This window comes from Artibeus jamaicensis, unplaced genomic scaffold, assembly GCF_021234435.1.
Source record: "Artibeus jamaicensis isolate MK-2021 breed Jamaican fruit bat unplaced genomic scaffold, CSHL_Jam_final contig_3230, whole genome shotgun sequence".
Lineage (NCBI taxonomy): Eukaryota > Metazoa > Chordata > Mammalia > Chiroptera > Phyllostomidae > Artibeus > Artibeus jamaicensis.
Genome location: NW_026521764.1, coordinates 2,582,869 through 2,608,980, shown reverse-complemented (window position 1 = coordinate 2,608,980; position 26,112 = coordinate 2,582,869).

Here is a 26,112-nt window from a genome sequence, read left to right as displayed (position 1 = left end):
GCCCCTTCCTCCTCCGCAGTCCATTACTGGAGGGAAACCTCTGTGTCAGACGTGGCGAGTATCTGGTGGGTACTGCTGTCTGTACATTCTATCTACTGAAGCTGGCGCAAGAGACTCTTTGTTCTAGGTATAAAGATTTTTTCTTTTCTATTTTAAATGATTTTCAATATAAACCCAGTTCATATAAACTAGCACGATGGCCATATATCAGATAATAAATATTGTTAACTAAATGTTCTGTCAAGAATCTGGCTCTTACATACAAAGCTTGGGATGGTATCTATTGAGAAAAATGTGATAGGATGCTGATTTATAGTCAAGAGAACATGTAGGTGCTGGAATCGGTGGTCACACATTTTTGGTAGGAATGCCTCAGAAGTCACGCCATGTCCTTCTCAAGGCATCGTATCAGGAGGCACATGATTTGTACTTGTTCCATTACTGGTGCCATTACCTTTGATTTCTTAGTTTAGGTGTGTGCCAGCTTTTCCACTGCAATGTTGCTGGTTTTCTCCTTGAAATTACTCAATAATTTGTAGAAAGGTACTTTGAGACTATTTAAATATCCTTTTTCTCATCAAATGTTTACCCTTTGATGATTCTCTTCTGCTGCTTCTTTTTAAGATTTTTCTTGCATCAGACAGTATTTTCTCAAGGCAAACTAATAATATCCCTGTTTTCCTCATACAAAATACTTTGTAATGGTTTGGGCAATGCTATGGAAGTGCAATTTTTGCTGTAATAACTTTATTCATCAGAATGTTGTGAGAATTTGGTGGAAAAGAATTAAGCTTTCTATTTGTCCCTTGCTTTATGTTTAGAATTATAGCAGGTAATTCTAATACAATTAAACTAGTCCCAATTCAGCAAAACTGTTTAAAGATCCATTAATTTAAATGTTGACAGGCCCTGGCTGGTGGGCTCAGTGGATTAGGTGCCAGTCTGCAAACCAAAGGGTCCCTGGTTCAATTTCCAGTTGGGGCACACACTTGGGTTGCAAGCCAGGTCCCCAGTGTGGGGCATGAGAGGCAACCACACATTGATGTTTCTCTCCCTCTCTCCTTTCCCATCTCTAAAAAAATTTTTTTTCAAAAAATACTGATAGTAATTACTTAAAAAGACATGAGTTCAATAAATCACAAACTGGGCTTTCAGGAGGTGAAACTGAGAAAGTTAGAGATGGCACACTGATAGAAGAACTCAAGAATTAAAGATTTTAGCCTTAGTTGACAGGCTTAAGTGATTGCTTGTAGAAAGCTGTTATTCCAGGAACTGGAATGCATGACCTACCTGACTCCAGAAGGTCAACAAGCAATTCAGCCTTTGTGTCCCAGGGGTCTGCACGCATTGGAGATGGTATCTGAGTTGTTGATCAACAGATAAAGAAGCCCCAGGAAAATTGCCCGGGACTGCAACTCTTATCCAATTAACCTTTTTTCTGAACCCCTTTCCTACACCTTCTTCTCCTTATAAAAAGGCTGCCTTAAGAAGAGATGTTAAGACAGTTTTTGAGGGTACATAACCCACTGCCCACTGCCTTCTCAGACTGTGGGCATCTGAATAAAACACCCATAAAGATTCAGTCCTTGTCTCTACTTGTTGGTTCTGGTGGTGACAGGCAGCACCTATGCCAGTTTTTCTGGTTTCCATGCTAATGCTCTTGTTATTTAAATTCACAATTAAAAAGGCAGACCTGACTGATCAGGACATACTTAAAGCAAGACACACATTTCCTCCAGCAAAAAAGCAAGTGAGGGAATGACTCTCTCAATCTGAAATTAAATACTGATGACTAATTACTGTCCACACTCTTCTGCCTTGAAGTTGTCAGAGTGACTATTTCTTTGTTTTACAAATGTTTATTTGAATCATAGATTTTCTGTTTTATTCAGCACAATCTCTCCTTCTTTTTGGATGTTCTTTCTCTGCCTTCGATTCAGGGAATGTAAAGTCACCATGGGTAGCAAATGGAGAAGAGTCTAGGAAAAAGTGATGAGACCGCTGCAGCACAGAAAATACAAAATTATTCAGCTGAACCAGAAACAGATTAATTCAGCTCTCTCAGGATTACCGACAACTATTCGTAGCTGTATTTTCTCTGAAGTTCCCAGTAAGGTGTAGTTTTTAAAGTCTTCTGCAATCAAGAGAACATGTGACTTCCATGACTCCCCTGGAAACTCTTCAGTAGTGGGCTCCATTCCTGTAAAGCTCCATGTGGTCCAAGCACCACTGAAGTGCATTAGCCTTCGATCTTGGCTGTACATTGTAACCACCTGGCTCCCAGAGAATCCCGTCTGAGATTCTAATATTATTTTTTATTTATTAATTTGAGAGAAAGGGGGAGGGAGGGATGGAGAGAGGAAGGAAAAGAGGAGGAGGGAGAGAGAGAGTGAGACAGAGAAAGAGAAACATCGATTTGTTGTTGCACTTATTTACGCATTCATTGGTTGCTTCTTGCTTGTGCCCTGACCAAGGATCCAACCTACCATCTTGGTGTACCAGGAAGACACTCTAACCATTCTAACCATCTGAGTTATCTAAGGGTGAGATTCTAATATTACTGGTCAGGAACAGAGGTGGTGGTGGCCTGGCATTCAAGGCTTTTATAATGCTCCCCCAGATGATTCTAATAAGCAGCCAAGGCTGGGAACCTCTGCCATGGGAAATTTTGATTTTCCCCTTAAGGCCTAAGAAATAAAATTCTAGTCTCCTCATTTGTGCAGATTCCTGACTCACTATACTTTCAAAATCCCCTTACTAATGTATTCCTATAATGGGATACAGAGCAAGGGTTCCCTGAAAATAGGAGAAAATCCCCACAGCCCTTGGTTGGGGGAAGAGGGAAGTGGATGATACACCAGTTAAGATACTTTGCAGAACAGTGGCAAGTTAATAGCTGTGCCCTTCTGAAGGGAGAGAGCTGCTGCCCAGGGAAAAAGATGTACATGATTTTCAGAGCATATGCTGACTTGTGACATGGCCAGGGGAGGTGGATGCCTGTGTCATGGTGAGCTCCTGCCCTAATGATGGCAGCCAGGAGAAGGTAGAAGATATGGGGGAACTGGCAACAATGGTGACACTAATACATAATAAGAGGGGCCATATATGAAGTTGCACAGGAAGTTCTGGGCTGAGTATTTAAAATAAGGGCAGGCTGAAAAAGTAGAAGTAGCTATGCACCCTAAAAGAGTCCCAATGGGGTCCCAATCTGCCAGGAGGTCTGGAGTAAGAAGAAGATGGCAGCAGATATGTGCAGGGACCTGTCTAACCAAGCACAGATTTGTGAGAGATGCTTTGAGCTGAACCATGACTGGAAATACTGAGCTACAGACTTCTGCTTCTCTGAAGGACAAGGAGAAGCCACTCTCTTGGGCCATCTGCCTCCCTGGGCTCCACCATGATCCAGTGTAATGTGGCACATGCTTCCTTGAGCCACTACAAGGAAGCTGAGTACAGTGCACCCAGGTCCTGAAGGAAAGAGCTGCTGGGAGAGGACGGTGCCTCTGAAACCCACGGGAGCACATTCCAGAGAGGATGGAAACCAGCTTGCGTAGCTGGCTGAAGAACAGATGAAGATATGGAGAACTCCTGGCACGGTTTTGGCTTATAGCCTTTTGGGGAGCAAGGAAAGTGCTGGGCTTCACAGGAGAGAAGGGCTCTAAGTAGGAGTGCTCTCGGCACCAGCCGAGGTGGGCCCCTTGTTAACAAAAACCTGTTTCCTTCAACACTAATTGTTGACCCAACAATTAGTGTCAAAGGAAATGTGTGGCCAAGCTCCAGTTTGCTCAGTAACATTTCTATACACAAGTGGAAAGAAAGACAATTTATCTAAAGTGTTTTACACATTAGGGTTGCTTAAAAATTTCAGAGACTAATGGTCTAAAAATATCTTAGCTGGCTTAACGTTTCACCTTAGAAAATAATGCATTAGAACTAGCTCATTTGCTCTATACAAAGTCCACTGTGTCTGTTACAGTCTTTGTTTCCCTGCACATTTGTTCCCATCACCATGATGCTTTCTGACCTAGGCAACTGACTGAGCTGGTCCTAGAATATTTACAACATTTACTGGAGGCCTCCTACTGCCTTCTAGGTATACTCTAAACATAATTTCTAGAAACATATTTTAAATAGAAAATCATCCAATTTTATAAAAGTAGGAAAGAGCCAGTGTTAGGACCCAAGTCTGGGAGGCTCCAAAATCATTATCTCTATGGATGAAGACACTGCTTGGGACATTTTCCCCTACTGATTATCCAAGCCAATTAGCTCATTGCTTTCCTTGGCAATTGTTACTGATTTAGAGGTGACCATCCGTTCCAGGGTCATTTGAAAAGAATAAGATACAGGCCATGATTGAAGGCTAGGTTAATGCTCTCTCTCCTGCTGAACGTGAATAAAGAAGCACAGAGCCTCGATTTGCACCAGCTGTCATTTTATGACATAAGGTACAAGAGCCCTAGGTTGATGCCAATACACAGAACAATAGAAGTCCCCCAACAGACATCAGTGGGAGCAACATTATCCACGGGCAAATAAACTGCCTAAAGAAGCGACTGCAGAGGCACTGGAAGGATGCCCCTCTCCCCCAAGCAACTCCTTCCTGCTAATAGGTGCCTGAAATTCCCTTAAAAGAAAGACACTTTTATTCTGTATTTAGAATGAACACAAAATTTAAATAGCTTGGGACAAGAGCACTCACTGATTCACATCCAGTGGCTCGCATGAGTACATTTTCTGGGAGCAGGTTTAAAGGGGGACACATGAAGGAGAAAGGGGACAGGAAGGAAGTCTAGGGCAGACAGAACGAGGGAGGCTGATTGGTTCTAGGAATCTCACTCAGAGAAACTGTGGAAGACGTTCTTTACCAATATATTCCAGCTGAGATGGTTGACATATTATTCTACTTGAAAGAATGCAGGTGGTCTACCTGATTTCTCGGAGATTTTATTTTTTATTTTTTTTTTACTTTTTCTTTTGGCGTATATCTATAAATTTTTTATCCTTACCTGACAACCTACTTATTGACTTTAGAGAGAGGGGAAGGGAGGGAGAGAGGAAGGGAAATACTGATGTAAGAGAAAAACATAAGTTGGTTGCGTCTTGTATGTGCCCTGACCTGGGACCAAACCCACAACCTAGGCATGTGCCCTGTCAGGGACTTGAGCAGGCAACCTCTCAGTTCACGAGACAATGCTCCAACTAAATAAGCCACACCTGCCAGGGCTGTATCTATGAATTTTAACACATGTATAGACTCATCACCACCACACAGAATAGTTCTATCACCTCAAAAAAAACAATAAATTCTCCACCTTTACAGTCATCCCTTCTCTCACCTACAATCCCTGGCAACACCTGATCTGTCTTCTAGCACTTTTTACTTGTCTTTTTGAGAATGTTAAATAAATGGAATAATGCAGTATGAAACTTTTGGGATTAGCCTTCTTTCATGTAGCATAATGTCTCTGAGATTCATTGAAGTTATTGTGTGGTATCAATAGTTTGCTCTTTTTATTGCTGAGTAGTATTTCATTATAAAGAATGGACCATGACTTATGTAGTCACTACATGAAGGACACCCAGATGGCGAAAGTGGGTATCTTTGTCTTGTCCTAATCTTAGGGGGAGAGCATTTGATCTTTCATCATTGAGTATAATGTTAGCTACAGGTATTTTGCAGGTGCTTTTTACCAATAGGAACAAATTCCCTTTTATTTTTAGTTTGCTGAGAGTTTTTACTGTGAGTGGATGTTAAAGTTTGTCAAATACTTATTCTGCAAAAATTCATAGGATCATGCATTTTCTTCTTTAGACTATTAATTTGATGGATTACATTGATTTATTTTTATATACTGAATTAATCTTGCATTCTTGAGACAAACTGCGCTTGCTATAATATTCAGTTGTTTTTAATATATTCTGGATTTGGTTTTGTTGATGAATATTACTGGAATATTTTGTTGTGGATGTTTATGCCTATATTCCTAAGAGATGCTAGTCTGGAACTATCTTGTATTGTCTTTGCCTGGTTTTAGTATCAGGGCAATGTTGACCTCATAAAATGAATTGAAAATGTTTCCCTTCTCTTTTGTTTTCTGGAAGGAAAGTGTATAGAATCATATTCTTTCTTTTTTTAAATATTTCATAGAATTCACCCATGAAACCATCTGGGCCCACAGATTTCTTTTTCAGAAGGCTTTTAACTAAAAGATTATTTTTAAAACAGATACAGTACTATTCAGATTATCTATTTAATCATGTCTGAGTTTTGGCACTTTATAGCTTTTTAGAAATTGTTTTTTAATCTGTTGTTTAATTTTTATTTTTATTTGCAGAGTTGTTTTTAGTATTGCTTATTATTCTTTCGATGTCTTTGGGGCTTGAATTGATTTCCCCTCTCTCATTTATGATAATGGTAATATTTTTTCTTTCTTTGGTCAGTCTTGCTTGAGGGTTATCAATTTTATTGCTCTTTCAAAAAGCAAGCTTTTTTTCCACACTGTTTTTTGTTTTTATTTTTAATTTCATTGATTTTTTTTCTCCTTATTATTTCCTTTCTTCTGTTTGCTAGGTTTTATTTTGCTCTTGTTTTCTAGTTTCTTGAAGAGAAAGTTGATTGATTTGAAACTTTTTTTCTTTCCTAACAAGCATTTAATGGTGGAATTTTCCTCTAAGTCACTTTTCAGAGCCTTGCTATAGGTCCTCATCACATTCTTTCAAGGTTCTATAGCTACATTGAGTGGGAGACCTATGATGGAGTGTGTTTATTCTTTCTGATTCAGAAGCAACTAGTCTTTTTAAATACAATTTCTCCAAGAATCTTCGGCCAAAAGAAATGCCTCTATTTCACATAGTCCAGTCACACGTAACCTTCATTATTTAAACAAGGCACAAGTACAGCATCACTTTTCTGGTGATTTGCCAGAAGTGCATGCTTAAAGCTTAGAGTTACCATGATGAACTTTCTTCATGATTAGTGCTTAGCTTTTGAGCAAGTTATTAATAATTATCTCTCCTAACTCCTCTGCTAGACAGGAGTATATTGTTAAATGCTCTTAGGAAGAGAAAACCAAGGCCCTCAAAGAGAAGTCTTTTGTCTGGAGCCTTTACTGATATATCCTCTAGCTCAGAGATTCTTTCCTTAGCTGTGTTCAGTCTACACTATAATAAGCCCATTAAAGGCATTCTTCCTTTCTCTAACAGCACTTTTTAACCCTAGCATTTATTTTTGGCTCTTTCTTAGGATTTTCCTCTCTGCTGCCACTGTCCATCTGTTTTTACATGCTATCTACTTTATCCATTAACACCCTTAGCATATAAATCACATTTATTTTAAATTCTTTGTCTGATATTTCAACATCCCTGCCATAGCTGGTTCAGATGCTTGCTCAGTCTCTTCAAATTGTGGTTTTTGCATTTTGGTATGTCCTGATAGCCTAGCATGATGTACCAGGTAAAAGGAACTGCTATACATAGGTATTTAGTAATGTGACGGGAGGTGAGGTGTGGAAGGAGATCCTATTGTTCTATAATTAGGTCTCAGTCTCTTAGTGAGCCTGTGGACTGTGGACTTCACAAGAATCTCTCAGTTTTTTCCTCCCATTTTAGATGAAACAGGATGATTAGAGTGGTCTGAAATTGGGTGTTTCCCTTCCCCAGGTCATTTAAGCTCTGACTATACCCAGCAAGTTAGGCTCTGGTTAACTGGACTCCCCTGAGTGCAGGCCTTGTTCAGAAGAGAGCTTGTTTTCCTCTCCCCCTTCTAGGACCATGAGGGGATTTTTCTCCAATATTTACTATGGGAACCTAGCCAAGCTTTTGGAGGTAAATCTCACAATATTGTCAGTGCCACTCAATGACCAGGTCTCCTGGACTTTTAAGTCTTAGACTTGTCTGCACTGAGCCTCCAGTAATTGGTCAATTACAGCAGTTTTTTGTTCCTGGAGGGTGGTTTGTGCGCTTGAGTCTGCTCCCGGGAGCCGTGACTCCCCCTATTTGTCTGTCTGTCTGTCTCTGCAATCTTGGGGACTATGGCTTGACCTGTGTTCTCCCTTTTTTTTAAAGATTTTTATTTATTTTTGGAGAGAAGAGAAGGGAGGGAGAAAAAGACAGAGAGAAACATCAACATGTGGTTGCCTCTCACACACTCCCTACTGGGGACCTGGCCTGCAACCTGGACATGTGCCCTGACTGGGAATCAAACCAGTGACCCTTTGGTTCGCAGGCTGCTGCTCAATCCACTGAGCCACACCCGCCAGGGCTATTCTCCTCTTTCTTACAGTTCCAAGAAGAGTTGTTAATTTTCAGCTTTTTACTTATTGTTAGGATGAAATGCAGAGTTCCAACTTCTGAAATGCAGAACTGGAAACACAAGTCCTGGCTGGAGCCTCTAATAAACATTCATTCAGTCCATGCCCCCCAATTCAAATGGCACAAGAGAAAAAATAAAAAGGATCCTCTATGGTTACTTCTATGGCCTACCTTATTTACTCCCCAATCCATCTGGCTGGACCTAGAAGTAGCAAATGTACTCCAATGAACTGAGGTAGCTGATCTTATCGCCCCCATTTATTTTGCAGTGTGCATAAAGGAAGAGTAAGGGAATGAACCACGATTACACTTCCAAACCCTGAGACTGCAGATTGCTCCTCTTCGCTCTCCTTTGTCAATGATACAAAGATACTTGATTATTCTCTCCACCCACCTGATACGTTTTAATACTCCCATTTGCAAGGAAGGCATTCTACAGCCAATCTATCTTCATAGCCATGGTCAAGTTCCTCTTTATTAATTCATACAGAAACCAACACAAACAATGCACATTGCTCGGACAGTTGTGTGAGGCCCCAGCCCATATCGGACCCTTGGATTCCACATTTTGTCACAATGATTCAAGCTAAATACTTCTAGCTCCTCAACTGCACTTTGTTTTTATGCCTTTGAGACTTGTTTCTGAATATTTCAATAAGCAAATTAAAATAAACCTAGCAACTGGAGAGCTTTCTGCCACTGAACAGCTTACAGAGAATCACTGTACAATAAGCCTCACTTAACGTCAACAGGGTCTTGGAAACTGCATCTTTAAGCCAAATGATGTATAACAAAACCAGTTTTACCGCAAGCTAATTGATAGCAACAAGAGTCAAGTTCCTACAGCATGTTTCTAGTCACAAAAATATCACTAAACTTCTCAATGAAGACCCAAAACACTTCTAATTATTAAACATTGAAATAATTGTGAGCAATATGTACATTTAAGAAAGATTCATAAAAACAAGTTAGATAATTCTTCTCTAACCCACTTATTCCAGTCCAGAGTTGTAGGTACCCAGAGCCTAGCAGGGCAGCTCAGGATGCCAGGTGAGACCCCACCTGGATAAGACGCCCTTCCATCAAAGGGCCCCGCGCACACAGGTCCTCACTCACTCAGACTGGCGTAATCTGGATGCACCAGTACACCTAGCCTGCACCTCTATGGGGTGTGAGGGGAAACGAGTCCCTGAAGAATACCCACAAGGACCTGGAGAGAACGTGCAAGCACCACACAGACAGCAGCCCCAGCCAGTCTTCAGCATCATCAGTGTTATAACTGAATGACGCTGAACAAAACAGTGTTACTGGAGGACCTGCTGTAAATATTTTATCCCTAAAATGCCCATTTTTAAGAATTTGAATGCAGGAAAAAAAGTGAATTAAACCCTGAAACGTCTGTCAACCTTATTTAAACTTCCTTGGGTGATTTGTAAGGCTCTTGTAAAATCCTACAGCATCTTCATCATAACCATCGATCACCTTTGGGAAACAGACATGCAGAGGTGACATGCCGCAGAGAATTCTGATTAACAGACTGTCGACTGATCAGGAGTTTGCTCTCCAGGCAGTGTTTCGGGCACCACTGTTTGTGCAGGACTCTGTATTTAACACTTACCCAGTATTTAGAACAATTGTTTGTGGGAGCTGGCCAAGTTCAGAGGAAAAAAACATCTTCGAGAAACACAGGATTTAAGATAAAGAAAATAGGATAATTAATCTCATTATAGACTCAAAGAAATGAAGTTTTTAAAAGGATGTCACTAATTTTAATTAAACATAAGCATATTTTAATAATGATGTGATTTGTAAACTAGCTAATTTGTGAAGGTAGAGGTGTGGCAAAAGTAGGTTTACAGTTGCTCACATGGAAAATGATACAATAATTAAATAATAATAATACAAGAATAAACTCTGTTTCCTGCACTCACAACTGGAAACCTCCTCTCGCCCAGTGTGTACGTGCGGTCTCTTCCTGGGACGTTAGGCACTTCTGTCCCATCGCAGTACTACAGCGCTGCAGGGGCTCGTCTAAGCCCCACTGCCCAGCAGAGGGCTCTTTCCCTCCCGTGATGGCTCCTACTGCCCCCCCCCCTCGGGCTCCTCTGCTGAGAATAAACCACCCGTGGACCCACCCAGCTTCCACATCGGTGTCAGCAGTCCCCTATTCAGTGACCTCATATGAGCCAATTAATCCACAGAAATACACATCCCATCAGGGCAGAGGGTATGCAGTGTTTAACTCAGATGGATGTAATTATTCCTTGCCTCTTTTCCTACTCAGGAAGTAAGATCATGTTATTCTGTGCTGCTGCTTCCTGTCTCTCAGCCAAAGTTCCTTGATGCTAGTTTTGATGATCAGTTTTACAGATTTAGAAACTTAAAAAAAAAATTGACCTCGGGGTGTATTAGTCTCTGGAAGAGGACTCACCTAAACAACACTAAAAATAGATAAATGTATAAGCTAAACTATGTGGTAATTTAATCCTCACCCAGGATATGTTCATTGATTTTAGTGAAAAAAGGGGGAGAGAGAGAAACATCAATGTGACTGACAAACGTTGGTTGCCTCCCGCATGCGCTCCGACTAGGGACCAAACCCATAACCTAGGTGTGTGCCCTGACCAGGGACTGAGCCTGCAGCCTTTTGATGTATGAGATGATGCTCCAACCAACTGAGCCACCCAGCCAGGGCCTACGTGGTAGTTTATAGGTGGATTCAGATGCAGCTAAAGAGCCATATCTGATAACAATAATTGGCAAGCCCTCCACTAGGGCTAATTCTACAAGGGGAAATGTTAAAATGGAACAGAAGGTTATTTGTTGATGTAGCATGAGGACGAGCTACACTGGATGCCTGGAAGGCAGTGGTGTTCAACCTCGAGTGATTTCTCCCCCTGGGGGCATTTTGCAATGTCTGGGACAGTGGGATCATTGACTGAGGGGACTGAGGAAGGCTTCATGTAAAGGGGCACTTGAGCTGGGCCCTGAAGCAAGGGCAGGAGTTTGACAGGAGAGGTTGGGGGAGGAGTACCTTGGGCAGAGCAAAAAAAAATACCATAAACAAAGCATCAAAGTGCAGGCAGAGGAAGACAGGAGTGGGTGCGGCAGCAGTGTGGGGGGTGGGGTTACATAACAATGTCTGATTCCCCAAACAACGGCTTGGGATCAAATACTTCTCCAGTGTGATTCTCTGTAGCCTCTCTAACAAAACAGTGTGTGAATAAAAATGTACCTTGATAAAAATCACTGATATGTTTTTCGTTCACAGTATTTTCTTCTACTTCTTGACCTTCCTTCATTTAATCAGCTAGACATTCCTCACTATTCCCTCAGAGAAGAGATGATATTGCAGAAAGTAAACACCGTCACCTCTTGGCTTCTGAGTTTCCAAATACCAGCCCTCATGAAAGGACAGTGGTTAGGTCCACAATAGAAATGTGACAAAGCAACACACTGAGCAAGAACAGGTCCAGTAAGTATCATTCTAATCCCAATAAAATACAAAGAGGCACCACTGGGGGCTTATTTTCAAAAAAAAGCAGCAGCAGTCATAGCCAGCTGTGGCTTGGTGTTGACCTGTGTAACTTCACTCCAGGCCACTTGAAGAAGTCACGGACTGATCCCCAGCAGAGCCATTTTCCTCAGTCCCTGGCGTGAAGCAGCTCAGCCAGCAAGGCTGCAGGGTTTCCCGAACACACGTTTCTGAGCATTAGCAGTTAGGGCCTGACTGTGGGGCAGCGTCAGGAAAACTCCCTGTCTCTGACTTCCTCTAGATGGTGGCATCTCTGCTCTCTTTAATTCTCAGTGCTTCAACTCCCGAGAGCCCTGGACCTCTGCCTACGACTGTACTTCACTTGTAACAAGCCTGGAGTCATCTCACACAACCTTCCTTCTGATGCCAAGGCCCAGCCTCCCATACTCCACATGTGCTTATTTTTCTGACTATCCTCCCCTTTCGTTTCCTCCCCCAATGTTCCACGCATCGGCCGCCTTGCTGTGTGTGCTAGAGGTGGACCTCCCCAGGTGTCTCCCAGGCTCCCTTAATCTCTGGCTCTGGGTTGGATTCACCAAATAGAAGCCAGGAGAAGGTCAGAGGGGAGGAAGCACTGAGTGAAGAGCCAGACTCATACTTATCTCTCGAACATCAGGAGTTATTGTTGTTGGTTCATGGGAAAATCCTCTGCTGTCCAATATATGGCTAAGAAAATTATTGTAAAACTGACCTTGTAAACTGAGATATGCTCGGCCAATGTTAAAATAGTAATGTCAAAGTTGCAAAGGCATCTTCGGAGGACTTAAAGGAATTCCTTGAAGGAACTGGGAAAGTGGAGTTAAGGCATGGTTCTCAGCTGGGGGCAATTCTGTCTCTAGGAGACAACTGGCAGTGTCTGGAGACATTTTTGATTGTCATGAGCAAGACCAGGGCTGCTGCTAAGCACCCTACAATGCACAGGATAGCCCCCAACCACAAAAAATTATCTGGCCAAAATGTCAATGGTGCCAACTTAAAGGAAGACGGTTTGCTTGTGTACCTGGGACTCCCAAACTCCCAGGTGAGGCACGCCTGAGCCTATCTGTTACCCTGACCCCTAAGCCAAATATGTCCCTGGCTGTGCTCGTGGAGCACACTGTGCCCTCACCCTGTGCTCTGCTCCTCCACCAGGAACAGACTGCTTCCGTCAGCATCCTCTAGAGTAATGTATTTTTAAATGTTTACAAAGCAACTGGGAAGAGTAAGGAATCATGGAACATTTGAGAAAACACCCACTCCCATTCATTTGTTCTTGGAACTCATGACCAGCATTATAGCCACAAAGAACAGGCCTGGCATTCCAGGCACCAGCAAACAACAGGGGACATTAGCAGCCGCCTTGCTTGCCACAGCATGCTACTTTACACATGGTCCCCACCAAGGTCAGGCTCTGTCATCATCAGGGGTTTGTTTGTTTTTTGGTTTATAATCACATTGTATTATGGGCCTTGCCCTCTAAAAACCATAGTCTCATCATTTCATCTTTTATTTGGTTAGCTAAAAAGTCCATTTAAATTTGTATTAAATAAAAGACACATTTTTCATTTTCACCAAAAACTTTGTTTTGGACATTTTGAGTATGTTGGCTATCTCCTGCTTTGACTTCTTGTGGGTAGAGGGCAGGGGTGCTGCTAAATATCTTCCAATACATAAGACAGCCCCACGGTAGAGAATTATTTGGCCCAAATGTCAGTAATACCAAGAAACTTTACAAACCACTTTGATACGTTCAGTCACAGCACCTTCTCCATACACTGCACAAATATTTTTTGCATTCAGTTGTGTTTTTACCTTTCTTAAAATAATAAAGTATAATATACCATGTATGTTGCGTATTTTCTTCTATCTTCAATATTAAAATGGCTGCACAAAAATTCACCAATTTTGGTAAGTTTTCCTAATGCACACCAGTATGATAGCTGTCATGATACACTCTAACAAAATTGTTTTGAATGATGTTAAAGATGAATAAGCACTACTAGAGCCACTGCATAGAAAAAAACAAATAAACTTTTTGGCCAACCCAGTAAAAATCATCTTACTAGTATGCATTTAATGCCCACTTAACTTATGGCATAATTTCAGAGGGTTTTTTTTTTAAACAATTGATACTTACTAGCTTTCACATGTCTAGCAGGAAATCTCATATTAATAATGTTGTAGACGATCGGCGAGTAAATACACACATCGGCGAGTAAATACACACTCTCGGAGTCTGGAACCGAATTGATAAAAATTTTAATGGCCAAAGATTTTCCTGAGCAGGGGCAAACTTCCCCAACTGTGACCGGAGTCACGTAGCTACTCAGAGCTACAAAATGGAAGTCGCGCCTGGCTTACAGACTACTGGGTATTTATATTTTCTAGCAAGCAAGCAAAGGCATACGGAAGCAGAGGTGGCGGTTAGCTATTGGCTTATTTAAAAACGGCGAGGGTCCCTGATTGGTGGGTGCTGCTGCTGGCGGGCACTTTCTGGCGGGCCTGGGTTAGTTACCTTATTTGGCTAGAATTTTAAACCCAATTGTTCCCGGATGTTTGTTCATTACCCTGTTCCAGGAACTGCAGATTTAGGGTTGGGTAACGCCCTAGCTGTAATTTTCCTAGCTGGGTATAACAAATAATTGCTGGGTTAAATGTATACTTTCAAAGTCATTAATTGGTTTATTCACCCATTCATTCATCTGCCACATCCCCTATTTGCTAAGCCCCTTACCACAGTGAGTAGCACTGCTCTCCTAGGGTATGCATGCCAACATGACAGCTGTTTACAGATGTCCTTGTGCAAAGCTTAAGTTTACAAAAATGAAAACAACAGCTCATAATCCAGCTGGCTGAAGTAGAGTTATTGTAAAAACCGCTGCATATCCTATAACTTAGCAATTCCAATTTTCAGGAGCTAGTTAAGCAAATGCTCACATATGTGTACTGAAATGCAGTCAAAATATTTATTGTGATATTTTGGGGCTAGGAAAAAAAATGGAAACAACCCAAATGTACATCAATATTATAAATGCTAAATAAAATGTGGAATATGCATACCATGGAATTTTATGCAGCACTTAATAGGAAGGATCTATTTCTGTATGTAACAGCACAGGTAGGTATCTGAGACAGAGTCTTAGTGGAAAGGACCCCAGGACACACAGAACTCAGAGCAGTGGTTCCCTCTGCGCACACAGCAGGGAAGGACATGTGGGTGAGAAGTGGTGAGTAAAGAAGACTTTAACCTTATTAGAAATAGTTTCATTTTTTAAAAGATTAAATGTGATGCTTATGCATTTTGCATATAAAACTAATTTTAAAAACCCACAAACCACTGCAACTATAAGGCAAAGTGGAGGGCAGAGGAAGACTCCACTCTGCTTAGGTGCCTGGAGAAAGACTTTGGAGGAAAGGGGGTGTGTGAGCTACATCTTTAATGGCCCGGTAGGAGCCTGACAGGCTGGGTGAGGTGAGGGGGAATCATCACACATGGGGACGGCAAAGCTGCGAAGATGGAACGCCCCTTGGAGCATCCCCGCCAGACTGGCCCACTCGGTGGGGAGGAGTGGATTGGGGGTGGGGGAATGTGACCCTGAATGGGAAAGATGCTACGGTACATAGACTGTATCAGAAAAATAAATGATGTTTATACCATGCTCAGGAGTTTTGAATTTGCTCCTGTAAGCAGCACAAAGCCTGCCAATGAAGGGTGATATGAACAGATGTTGAGTTTAGAAGTATCAATCAAGTAAGCGATTTTTCTCTCCAAAGGCTACGGAGGACAGATGTGGCCATTACTCAACTCATCTGTGGCATCGCATCAAACCATCCCACGCCCACGCTGGTTTTCCTTACATGGCCTAGCACTTGTGGGCTCCCAATAATTATTTTTATAAAGATTTTCCAACCTAAAGGAAAGTGATAAGTATAACACTAAAATATCCAGATTTTGATGATTTACTATTAAAATACACTCTACATAGGGAAGAGTGCACAAATGTTAACAGTAAGTTTGCTGCATATTTACAAAGCAAACACACCCAACAAACCATAACAGAAATCAGAACATCAAGCATTACTAGCAGTCCGGTACACGGGTGGCAACACTACTCAATGACCCAAACCACTCTGTACCTGCCTGGCTCCCTGCCCTCCGCCTGGCAGCAACACCGTGCAAGTCTTACTTCCCTCCTCTTTTTTCTGTTGTCACTTTCGGTTCTATCCTAAGGGACATCACCCTTTATCTCCTTTTTTTATTCCCTTCCTTTCTCCATGAACCTCCTCTCCCTGTCTTTGTTCCATCTATGAGGTAGGGAGAAAAAGCTCAACTCTCAGAACGAATGATAAAAATGTGCTAGAGACAAATGAAGGAAGAGGAAGCTGAATGTTTTGACAGGTACTTAGACCAGCAACTTTAAACCTTTTTCATCTCATGGCACAAATAAATTAATTACTAACATTCTGTGGCACACTAAAAAAAATATTGTATTGTTTGCCACAACCTGATAAAAAATAGGTATAATCTTGATTCATCCACACTGGACCGGCCAGTGTTGTGCTTGCTATTGTTTTGTTTTGGTTTTTTTTTTTTTTTTTTTTTTGACAATCTAAGGGAAAAGAGGTCAGTACCCCTGACTAAACAGTCAGGTATTGCGTGTTTTAAAAACTTCTGCAGCACACCGGTTGAAAAATTGCTGGCTTTGGTAAACACAGAACAAGCAACGGAAGTCCTTTGAAGAGCTGAGGAGGCCCTTTTCAGAATATACGTAAAGTCTCTCTGTGCCTCTGTAGATAAGCCAGACTTTCCTCCAGCACAAAGATTTCAGATAAATCAAAAACTCTATTTTATTATATGTTATTTCAGTTATATTACAGCTTCAATAAATTTTCATGGTTTGGCCTATTCATCCACAGTGCACCAGGGCTCCCTCTTCTCCACGCCGTGGTAAGACCTTGCAAATACTTGCTAAACTAAGCATATGGATTATTAGATCTAAGCCTAAAGGCAACTATCACACTCACTGACAGGATCGCCAGTTTGTACAAACGTGATACAGCTATTGTGAAACTACAGAAAAAGAAGAAAACGGTTGTTCCTGGCTTGTTGCCACAGGAAACAATCTCCAAATTGCCAAAGAAATAAAAGCATGGCATAGTGGGGTTTGTTTCTTCAAGACTGTACCAGATCTTGAACTTAGGGCTACAAAGAAAAATAGAACCATATTAACAACTCCTTTCACAGAGCCCCCACTTGGCCATGTCTCGTCATCAGGTAAGCGCCTATAGGACTCCGACTGCACAGTGAAGCCGGTGACTGGTCTTGTTCATTTTTTTTCACTAGCAAGGCATGCCTCTCCGGCCGTTCTGCATGTGCCCCTCATCGGTGTGCTCCCAGGACCATGGTGCCCCCTACACTGCAGTTACTTCCCAAACCAGTCCCTCGTGAAGACCACTTTAAATTCTACTCTATTCCCAGTAGTTTCTTTTTTCAAGGGCCCTTTTATACAGGGGAATAATTTTCTAGTTGGGAATCAACAGACACAACATTTATTTTTTAAAGAAAAAAATGTCAGCACTAACAGGTTTAGTCTCCTGGTGAGATGTTAGGCTATGGAGTTATTCTCTTCCAAGCTATTTGCAGAGCCATTAACTGAGAAATTAGAGGAATAAGGATGTATAGGCCTATGTGATTAAACTGCCCATTTCGCGCTAGAGCTCCCTCTCGAAAGCAGTTTCCCACGATGTTGACCCTCTGGAGCGCCGCCCTGTGCCTGGGAAAGCTCCCTCTCTCGTGCACTACAAGGCACTGCTCCTGCCCAACTGTCAAGAGGCATTTTTTTAAAGCAGACTTAGCATTTTGAAGAGTTAATTACAAATATGAAGAATATTTCTATTTGCTGTGCCTCTTGGCAAACTGGATGCTAATGGCTCCTTCCTGCCATTAAATGATAAAAACTTCCTATTGGATTTTCTGGTTTGCCCTGGGCTGGAGGGAGAGGCTTTCCTGAGAGTAGTCTCCAGATTGCTGCTTTGTTTTCAGTAAACCATCAATTTCCTTGCTGTTTTGCTTTATAAAGAAACTCTATTTGATTTGAATGTCTGCGTCCTCCCCCCAGTCCGGTGCCTGCCCTCCATCACCCCCAGCTGTCCTGGTGTCTGCAGATGCATTGCCGTACTTACTAGGATTCTGGGAGAAATGACCATCCTTGTCCTTGGCCTCTCTATCTTTATCAACCCTAACTCATTCATCTTGGTGGCTAGTTGTCCCTTTTCTCCTGATTTTTATTTCTATGAACTAAAACACATACATTATTAAAAAAAAATAAATGACAAAAAAAGAGACAAACAGTTTTGCACAGTTTTTAAGCAACCAGCAATTTTGACTGGCAACAGTCCTTTAAACAGTTTTCTTATATTGACAGTATATAGACCCCAGATTTCCTGGGACAGTCTCAATTTCATATATCCTTCCCTGCACTTGATACACTGTCAATATTTTTTAAAGTACAAGAAGGACCTGAATAAACACTTCTCCAAAGAGGACATACAGATGGTCAACAGGCATGAAAAAATACCCAATATCACTAATCATCAGAAAAATGCAAATCATTTATAAAACTACAATGAGATATCACCTTACACCTGTCAGAGTGGCTATCATCAAAAAATCAACAAACAAGAAGTGTTGGTGAGAAGGTGGAGAAAAAGGGAACCCTCGTCCACTGAGGGTGGGAAGGCAGACTGGTGCAGCCACTGTGGAAAACAGTATGGAGTTTCCTCAAAAACTTACAAACGAAACTGCCTTTGCCCCGGCAATTTCACTTCTGGGGATGTATCTGAAGAAACCCAAAACACTAATTCAAAAGAATATACACACCCCTATGTTCATTGCAGCATTGTTTACAATAGCCCATATCTGGAAACAGCCCAACTGTGCATCGGTACATGAGTGGACAAAACAACGGTGGTGCATTTACATTACTATTCAGTTGTAAAAGAGAAGGAAATCTTACATTTTGCAACAGCATGGATGGACCTGGAGATTATTATGATAAGTGAAATAAGCCAGTCAGAGAAAGACAAATACCATATGATCTCACTTACATGTGGAATCTAATGAACAAACTGATGAAGAAAACAGAAGTAGAGGCATGGACACATGGAACAAACTGACAGCTGTTGGAGGGGAGGAGGTTTGGGGCGGCTACATGAAAGAAGGTGAAGGGATTAAGCAAAAAACATTTATGTTTTTTAAAGTCCAGTCATTGTTAATATAGCGAGAACAGTTTGTGCAACACCACTGTAATGTGGCAGCCAAGGAGAGTGAACTGGAATGTGCATGTGTGAACAATGATGACTTCACTGTACTAGTGAGTAGAGGCAATAGATGCTGTTGAGTGAGCATGTGTACTGTGTAGCTGTCCCATTCAAAATGACTGAGTGAGTAGAGCAATGAACCTGCATCAAATTTTGCATTAAGCTTGAACATTCCTCCTCAGAAATTATATGGATGATTCAGAAGGCCACAGTGCTCACTCATGCATTATGTCTTATGCAGAGTTTTTTTGGTGAAATATCAAACTACCCGGGTATCTCAGCACCCCTACAGTCCAGATGTGGTGCCCTGCAACTTCTGGCTTTTCCCAAAACTAAAATCACTTTTCAAAGGGAAGAGATTTCAGACCCTTGATGAGATTCAGAAAAATACAACAGGACAGCTGATGGAATTGGGAGAACAATGTGAGGTCCCCAGGTGCCTGCTTTGAAGAGGAGTGAGGTGTCATTGTTGTGTGTAGAGTGTTTCTTGTGTCTCATTTCTTCTTCAATAAATGTCTGTTTTTTTCCTATTATATGACTGAATACTTTATGGACAGACCATTTCATATTTACATATATATTTGTATTATATGTATTATATATGTGTGTGTGTCTAAATAACACACAGACGACAGTGTTGTGACAGCCAGAGGGAAAGGGGACTGGGCGTAGGTGACTGTGGGCAAAAGGAGGACAAAGGGAACAGAAAGAGACTACTCTGGGCAATGGGCACATGAAGCAGTGTGCGGATGACGTTTTGTTTCCTTGTATACTTGAAAGCCTGTGTGGTTTTGTGAACCAACCTCACCCCAATAAAGTTCCTTATTTAAGTGCAAATTTTGAAACCAAACAGACCTGGGTTGGAATCGTGGGAGCCTGGGCTGGAGCCCTGCCTGTTGTGAAGGAACAAGCCCCCACCTAGCACGCCTGAGCGTCACCTTAAATGGGAATGACATTTACCTGACAGGACAATTGTAGGATGGATGAAAAGGGCTAATATTTGTAAAGTCCCTAACACAGTGCCTAACAAACAGAATTGCTTTTTTTTTTTAAAGACATATTTGTATTATTAATTTTAGGAGAAATACATGTGTGGTTAAAAGGAAGAAAAGACTTTCTGGGTGGGGCTGGAAAAAACTAGAGAGGAAAGAGAATGCAGAAGTTCTTCCTGTGTCCTTGAGACAGAGCAGGTAGTCAGGGAAGCACTTCTGCATTCACCAGAGCTTGTCTTAATCAAGCAAACCCATGTCCCAGTCCCTGACCATACCTGAGCTGAGCAGCCCAGGAGCAGATGAACTGGGCACCCTTGGGTTTCCCTTGTCATGTGACCCATGTCACCTGTGTGCCCCTGAAACACAGACTCAACTTCTCTGATCTCCCTTCGCCATTAGGCCAGGCAGCCAGCCTGCCAAGACTACCTTCCTGGCCCTCATTCCAGGGTACCACAGAAGCAGCTTGCTGCCTCAGACCACCTTGTCCACGGCTTCTAGAAAGTCTGCCATTTCCAAATTCATTTTAGTGAACTAGGGAACTTCACAGCAACTGTTGGTCAGTCCCACTTCAAAGCAGATTACAAAAGAGGGTTCTAAGCCAGGCGCAGAGAGGAATGATCTGGTTCGACGATGGCTCTCGAAACTCAGATGCATCAGTCTCACCTGGTGGGCTTGTTTAAAATGCAGACTCCTAGACCCTTCCCCCATATATTCTGATTCAGTAGATAATTCAGTAACCTAAAAGAAAAAGTTTCTTAATGTATCTCTATTTGTCGGTTACTGTCTGCCAAGCCCAATGCTAGGAGCTTCACATACATAATCCGTTTTTGGATCCAGTGAGATGTTAAAATTTGATGACAGGAACCATAACTTGGAGAGAAATCAAAAGGGCCTGTAGGAAGAGCCATCACTCTGTGTCATCGTGAGAGCCCTCCAGGAAGACTTCTGTTTACAGAGTAGCTGGTCAGCCTCTGTGGATGAGTCACCCCTGGAGGCTGTGCCACCGGCGGCTCTTGCCTGGGGTCTCTGGCCCCTGTGCCCACCAACTTCTAACCAGCACCCCAGACCTTCTCCACATGAACTAAACCAAATTTTGGACTTGCACTGGCCAAGTGCAAGGTTCTAACTTTGTTTATGAAGCAAACAGCACAAACTTCAATGGTACTTTCCAAGGAATCCAGGCCGTACAGGCCTCACCTTGCCTTGTGAAAGAACCATGACTAGGCACAAAAGAAGATCCACTTCCCCAGTGCCCTCCCTGCCTCCAGTGAAAGAGTCACTGCAGCCTTCTTCCTACCTATCTTTCACTTGTGAAGATATTCTAGACCATCACTTCCGCAATCCTTCTAGATTCTTCTTTCTATATTTCAAGAGCAGTAATATCCCATTAAAATGCTTTTTCCCCCCAAAGGGCAAGAGACAGTTTGAACTGCTGGGCTTTATTACTGTTCTGATGTTTCCATTGTTTTCTATTTAATAAGAAACATGTAACCAGAGGCTTGCAGACCAATTCTTTGAGCGCTACAATTTCTCCAGGGTATTATCATTACACTTTCAAATGGTATTCAAAATAAATAAATATTATTGCATCAGCCATTCCACTTAACATGGATTTTGGATATCAGAACTGTGCCCAACGACTGAAAGCCCCTTATTAATTGCACTAGAAATAAAAATGTGCATTCATTCTTAGCACTGAGAATTTCTGTTTCTAGTTACAAGGACCACAGAGAAGCATAATTTTAAAGAAACTCTTTCAGATGTTTCATTTGGTAAAAGTGAGGAACATAGTGACGACATGTGGAAGGGGATACTCCTGCCCTTACCTGGGGGCTGTGTCTGTAATTTTGAAAATATTAACTAAACCAGAGCTATTTTGCCACGCCCCCAGAGGACCTCTGGCCCTGTCTGGGGACATGTGGGTGCTGACTAGGGAATGCTCCAGCATGGAGTGGATGGCAGTTAGGGATGCTGCCAAACACCCTACAAAGTACAACACCCCTGTCAGACAAAGAATTAGCTAGTCCATCAGGCCAGCAGAGCTGAGGTCGCTGGGAGACTCTGCTCTATTAAGTCTGAACTCCACCCTGAGCAAGAGAAAAACCCCAGTGCTGTAGTGACTTAAATGATTTAGAGGTTTACTTCACACAGTAAGAAGCACAGGGGTTTCCAGGCCACAACTTGATAGAGCTCAGTGATGTCATTAAATCCAGGACCTGGGACTCCTGACGGCAGTCCTAGAGAATGTTGTTTGTGCTGGGCACATTACAACCCAAAAGCAAACCGAGCTTCCTAGTAAGAAAGAAGGTTTGCCATGGATATCACACAGGCAGATGGCAGGGCTGCCCCAGGTATGCCTTCCCTTGATTACCAGCCTGCCTGAAGGCCCCGCAGAACTCCACCCAGTCACTTTCAACCCAAATTAAGCTCTTCTGTGGCGTCCTTCATGCCATTTCCAGGCAGTCTTGATCTCTCTGAGCCAGAAGTTTCTGTTTTGGGGGATAAGGAGGACCCCAGGGCCAGAACAAGGCCCCAAAAGCAGAGAAATGGAACCATACCCAGTGCACTGAACAAGCTTCCACACAAATGGAAAGGTCACAGCAAGGAGCTGAGGGTATCTGAGAGCAGGATAAAGAGATGCTGGTGGGGAAAAGCGAAGGCTTTGTAACTGGGCAAGTAAAATCAACAACAAATTCAAAAACAGAGTGTTAGAATTTTATAAAGGGTTTCCCACAACCAATATAACAAATGGGAAACAGAACATAAAAGATAAACCCAAACAACAGGCTTGTTATTATTAAAATGCTGATAACAAAAATTAATCATAAGGCAAAATCTTAAGAGTCAATCCTCAGTTCACTGTATTCCATTGCAAAGAAGAATCCTGAGGTCTCATCTGAGCTTGAGAAGAGGGGGCAATAATATGACATAACTAATAATTAGCAAAATCTTCTATAAATTTGGAAGGAGAAATGGTTTGGGATGAGACACGTTTTCTTACAAATCCAGGGAAGTATCTGACCACCCACTGAGACACGGATTCTGAGAAGAGCTGAGGTGAGGGTAGGAATAACTGAAAAAGTGCCTTCCTGAAATTGCCAAAGAGGTTCCCAAGACAGATTCTCCTGCCATCCCCCGAGAAAGTTCATGAAATTTACTTTTCACATCATCCTTGCACTGATCATTTGTACTTTTGTTAATAGCTTCCAAGGGCAGCTGCTGCTTCCAAAGGACCCCATAATCTTAAAGTGGCCCATTATGCTAATCTAATGAAGCAGGCCTCTTCCATAAATTGAAAGCCCTTCGGTGAGTTTGAAAACGAAATCTTAACAGTCACACGGAAATAAACTTCTGCTAAGCAATTCTAAAAAGACTTCTTGGTAGGGCTAAATCAGGACTTACCCTGATTTATTTGGTATGCTTTTTTTTTCTTTTATATTTCTGTTCTGATTTCCCTCAAAACACGGTATTTGTATCTTTCAGAAAACCCTATAAGGCTGAGAGATTTGTATTATTTTTAAGCACTTTGAATCTCCCTGAAAATTGTACTCTGTTGGTAAGGAACACTATACTTAATTCCATGTTCTGAAGAGGTCACTCAAATACAGTGGGAGTTCACTTAATTCTTAGTAATCAATATCTGTGGCATTTGTACAGAATGATCAAAATGGCATGGCTTTACCATGCACATGGATTCTGTGAGATTACAGTGGTATGTTTTAACCTATTTTCAGACCTATTAAGAGTGGATTTTAGCAACATGTTTGATATAACAGAGCATGTGTTTTGAAAGAAACTAAGGGAGGAAAAAAAGAGATTTATACGTAATGACTGTAAGTGTGTCCTCAAATTGCTTTTCTATTTCAGGAGGCATGCTGGATATACTTGAAAGGTCACTGATTAGTCCAGTTCAACCTCAGTAAATTAGTGTTTGGAAACAGAAAAAAGAAAATAATAGTCAATGATTTTACCAATATAATAAAGAACAACAGGGAAATATGGTTTATAGATTATTTTCTCCAACAGGATGCTTTTAAATCTGCCAGCATGGCACATTAATAGCACACTGGGGACATATTTCACGGGTCTGTCAACAGACTTGATTTCTAGATTGGATGTTTATTCTCCGTAAAAATGTAGATTGATATGGCAAATTCAGTACAAAATAAATGTTAAGTAAGCAATACAGGCAAGGATATTATGCTGAAGAAAGTAGAAATAATTGGATGCTCTAAACAATTTTTTAAAGTCAAGCATCTCCCGTTTGGGTGAGACACAATGTCAAGAAACAGTTCGATGGCCCTAGCACTACCTGGCCCAGGTATTCAAGTCCAGCCCACAGACGCAGAGCACGCGTGATTGCCATGGCAGCCAATCTAAATATAGGTCTGTCTACACACTGCTTTTCTGCCCTTTTCCTATCTTGCACCCAACTGACATGACTCTAAGAGCCACAGTTTTGTCACCTGACCTACCCAAGAGCACTTCTACCTTGAGAAAGAAGCCTTCATTTCATTCAGTTGGCCATGTGTCTCAGGGGAACCTGGATATAACCAACTGCCCACCCACCTGCCTCACCGCAGAGGAAGAATCTTGATTAACGTAAACCATCCATGGGGTAATCCCATGCTCCTCCACCTGGGCTGGTTTAGGAATGTGACACAAATCTGGTCACTGAAACATGAGGAGGAGCCTATGGGGGCTTCTGAGAATATTTCCCTTGTTTTTAAAAAATTCCCAAGACAGTGACCCACCCTTATGTTTTCCGGAGGTCTTTGTCTACACGAACAGTAGCAGTCATCTTGGAGCCATGAGAACAGCCAACCTATGAGAAAAAGCCAACACTCTGAGGTGGCAGAAAAAAAGGAAGGAGAGAAACCGAGTCCTTCATGATACCTTTGAGATGCTGAATTAACCCATTCTGTCTACTAATGGTAAACACCATCCCGATGCAGTGAATGTTCTGATGCTACCCAGATTCCTTCTTTGGGACGAAGGCACTCCTTTCCTCAGCTACTGGTAGTATTCCTTTTCCAGAAATCACCCTCTTGAGGAGTTGCCTCACCCCAGATTTGCCCTCTCCCCGGGGGAAGACTGTATCCAATGAATGATTAATATGGGGGTACAAAGGCCTGACTTCCTTGCTTCATTTGGGCATAACTCTAAAGACCATCAAACTCTAGAGTTTTTCCTATAGATCAGCAATTTTCAAACTTTTTCATCTCATGGCATACACAAACTAACTGCTAAAATTTTGCAGCACACCAAAAAACATATTTTTTGCTGATTTAACAAAAAAAGGTACAATTTTGACCCATTCGCAGCAGGCAGATATTATGTTGGTTGTTGTCATTTTTAAAATTTGACATTCTAAGGGAAAAGAGGTCAGTACTCACCATTAAATAGTCAAGTATCGCATGTTTAAAAAATTCTCGTGCACACTGGTTTAAAGTCACCACTGTAGATCATCAGCTGAAGTCTTTGTTGTAATTACATTGTAACTTAACTTCTCCCTTTGTTCAATCCTGAATCCATCACTTCTTTACATTCCATGCGTTTTTCTTCAGAGCACTCCCCAATATCTTCTACATATAAAACTTCATCAGGGTATATTTCCAGAGAATCCAGCATAAGAAACTTAGTTTTTGAAGTAACAACTGCCTTACTTTTCTATATATTTTCATTACCTAAAAATGCACACATCCCTAAACACTGCGGTTTATGTTTTCCAGCGCTCTTCTCCAAGAGGACTTTCCAGAACTGGAGTCATACACTGTATGTATTTGTCCATGTCTCCCTTTTACACTCAACATTGTTTGTGAGATTTTATGATTTAATGTGAGTAGCTGCACTGCATTAATTTCAATTTGTTAGTGTATTTTATTGTACAATTTTACTATACTTTATTTCTATATTATGCCACTGATGGACATTCAGGTTATTTACAGTTTGGGAGCTATGCTAAACAATGCT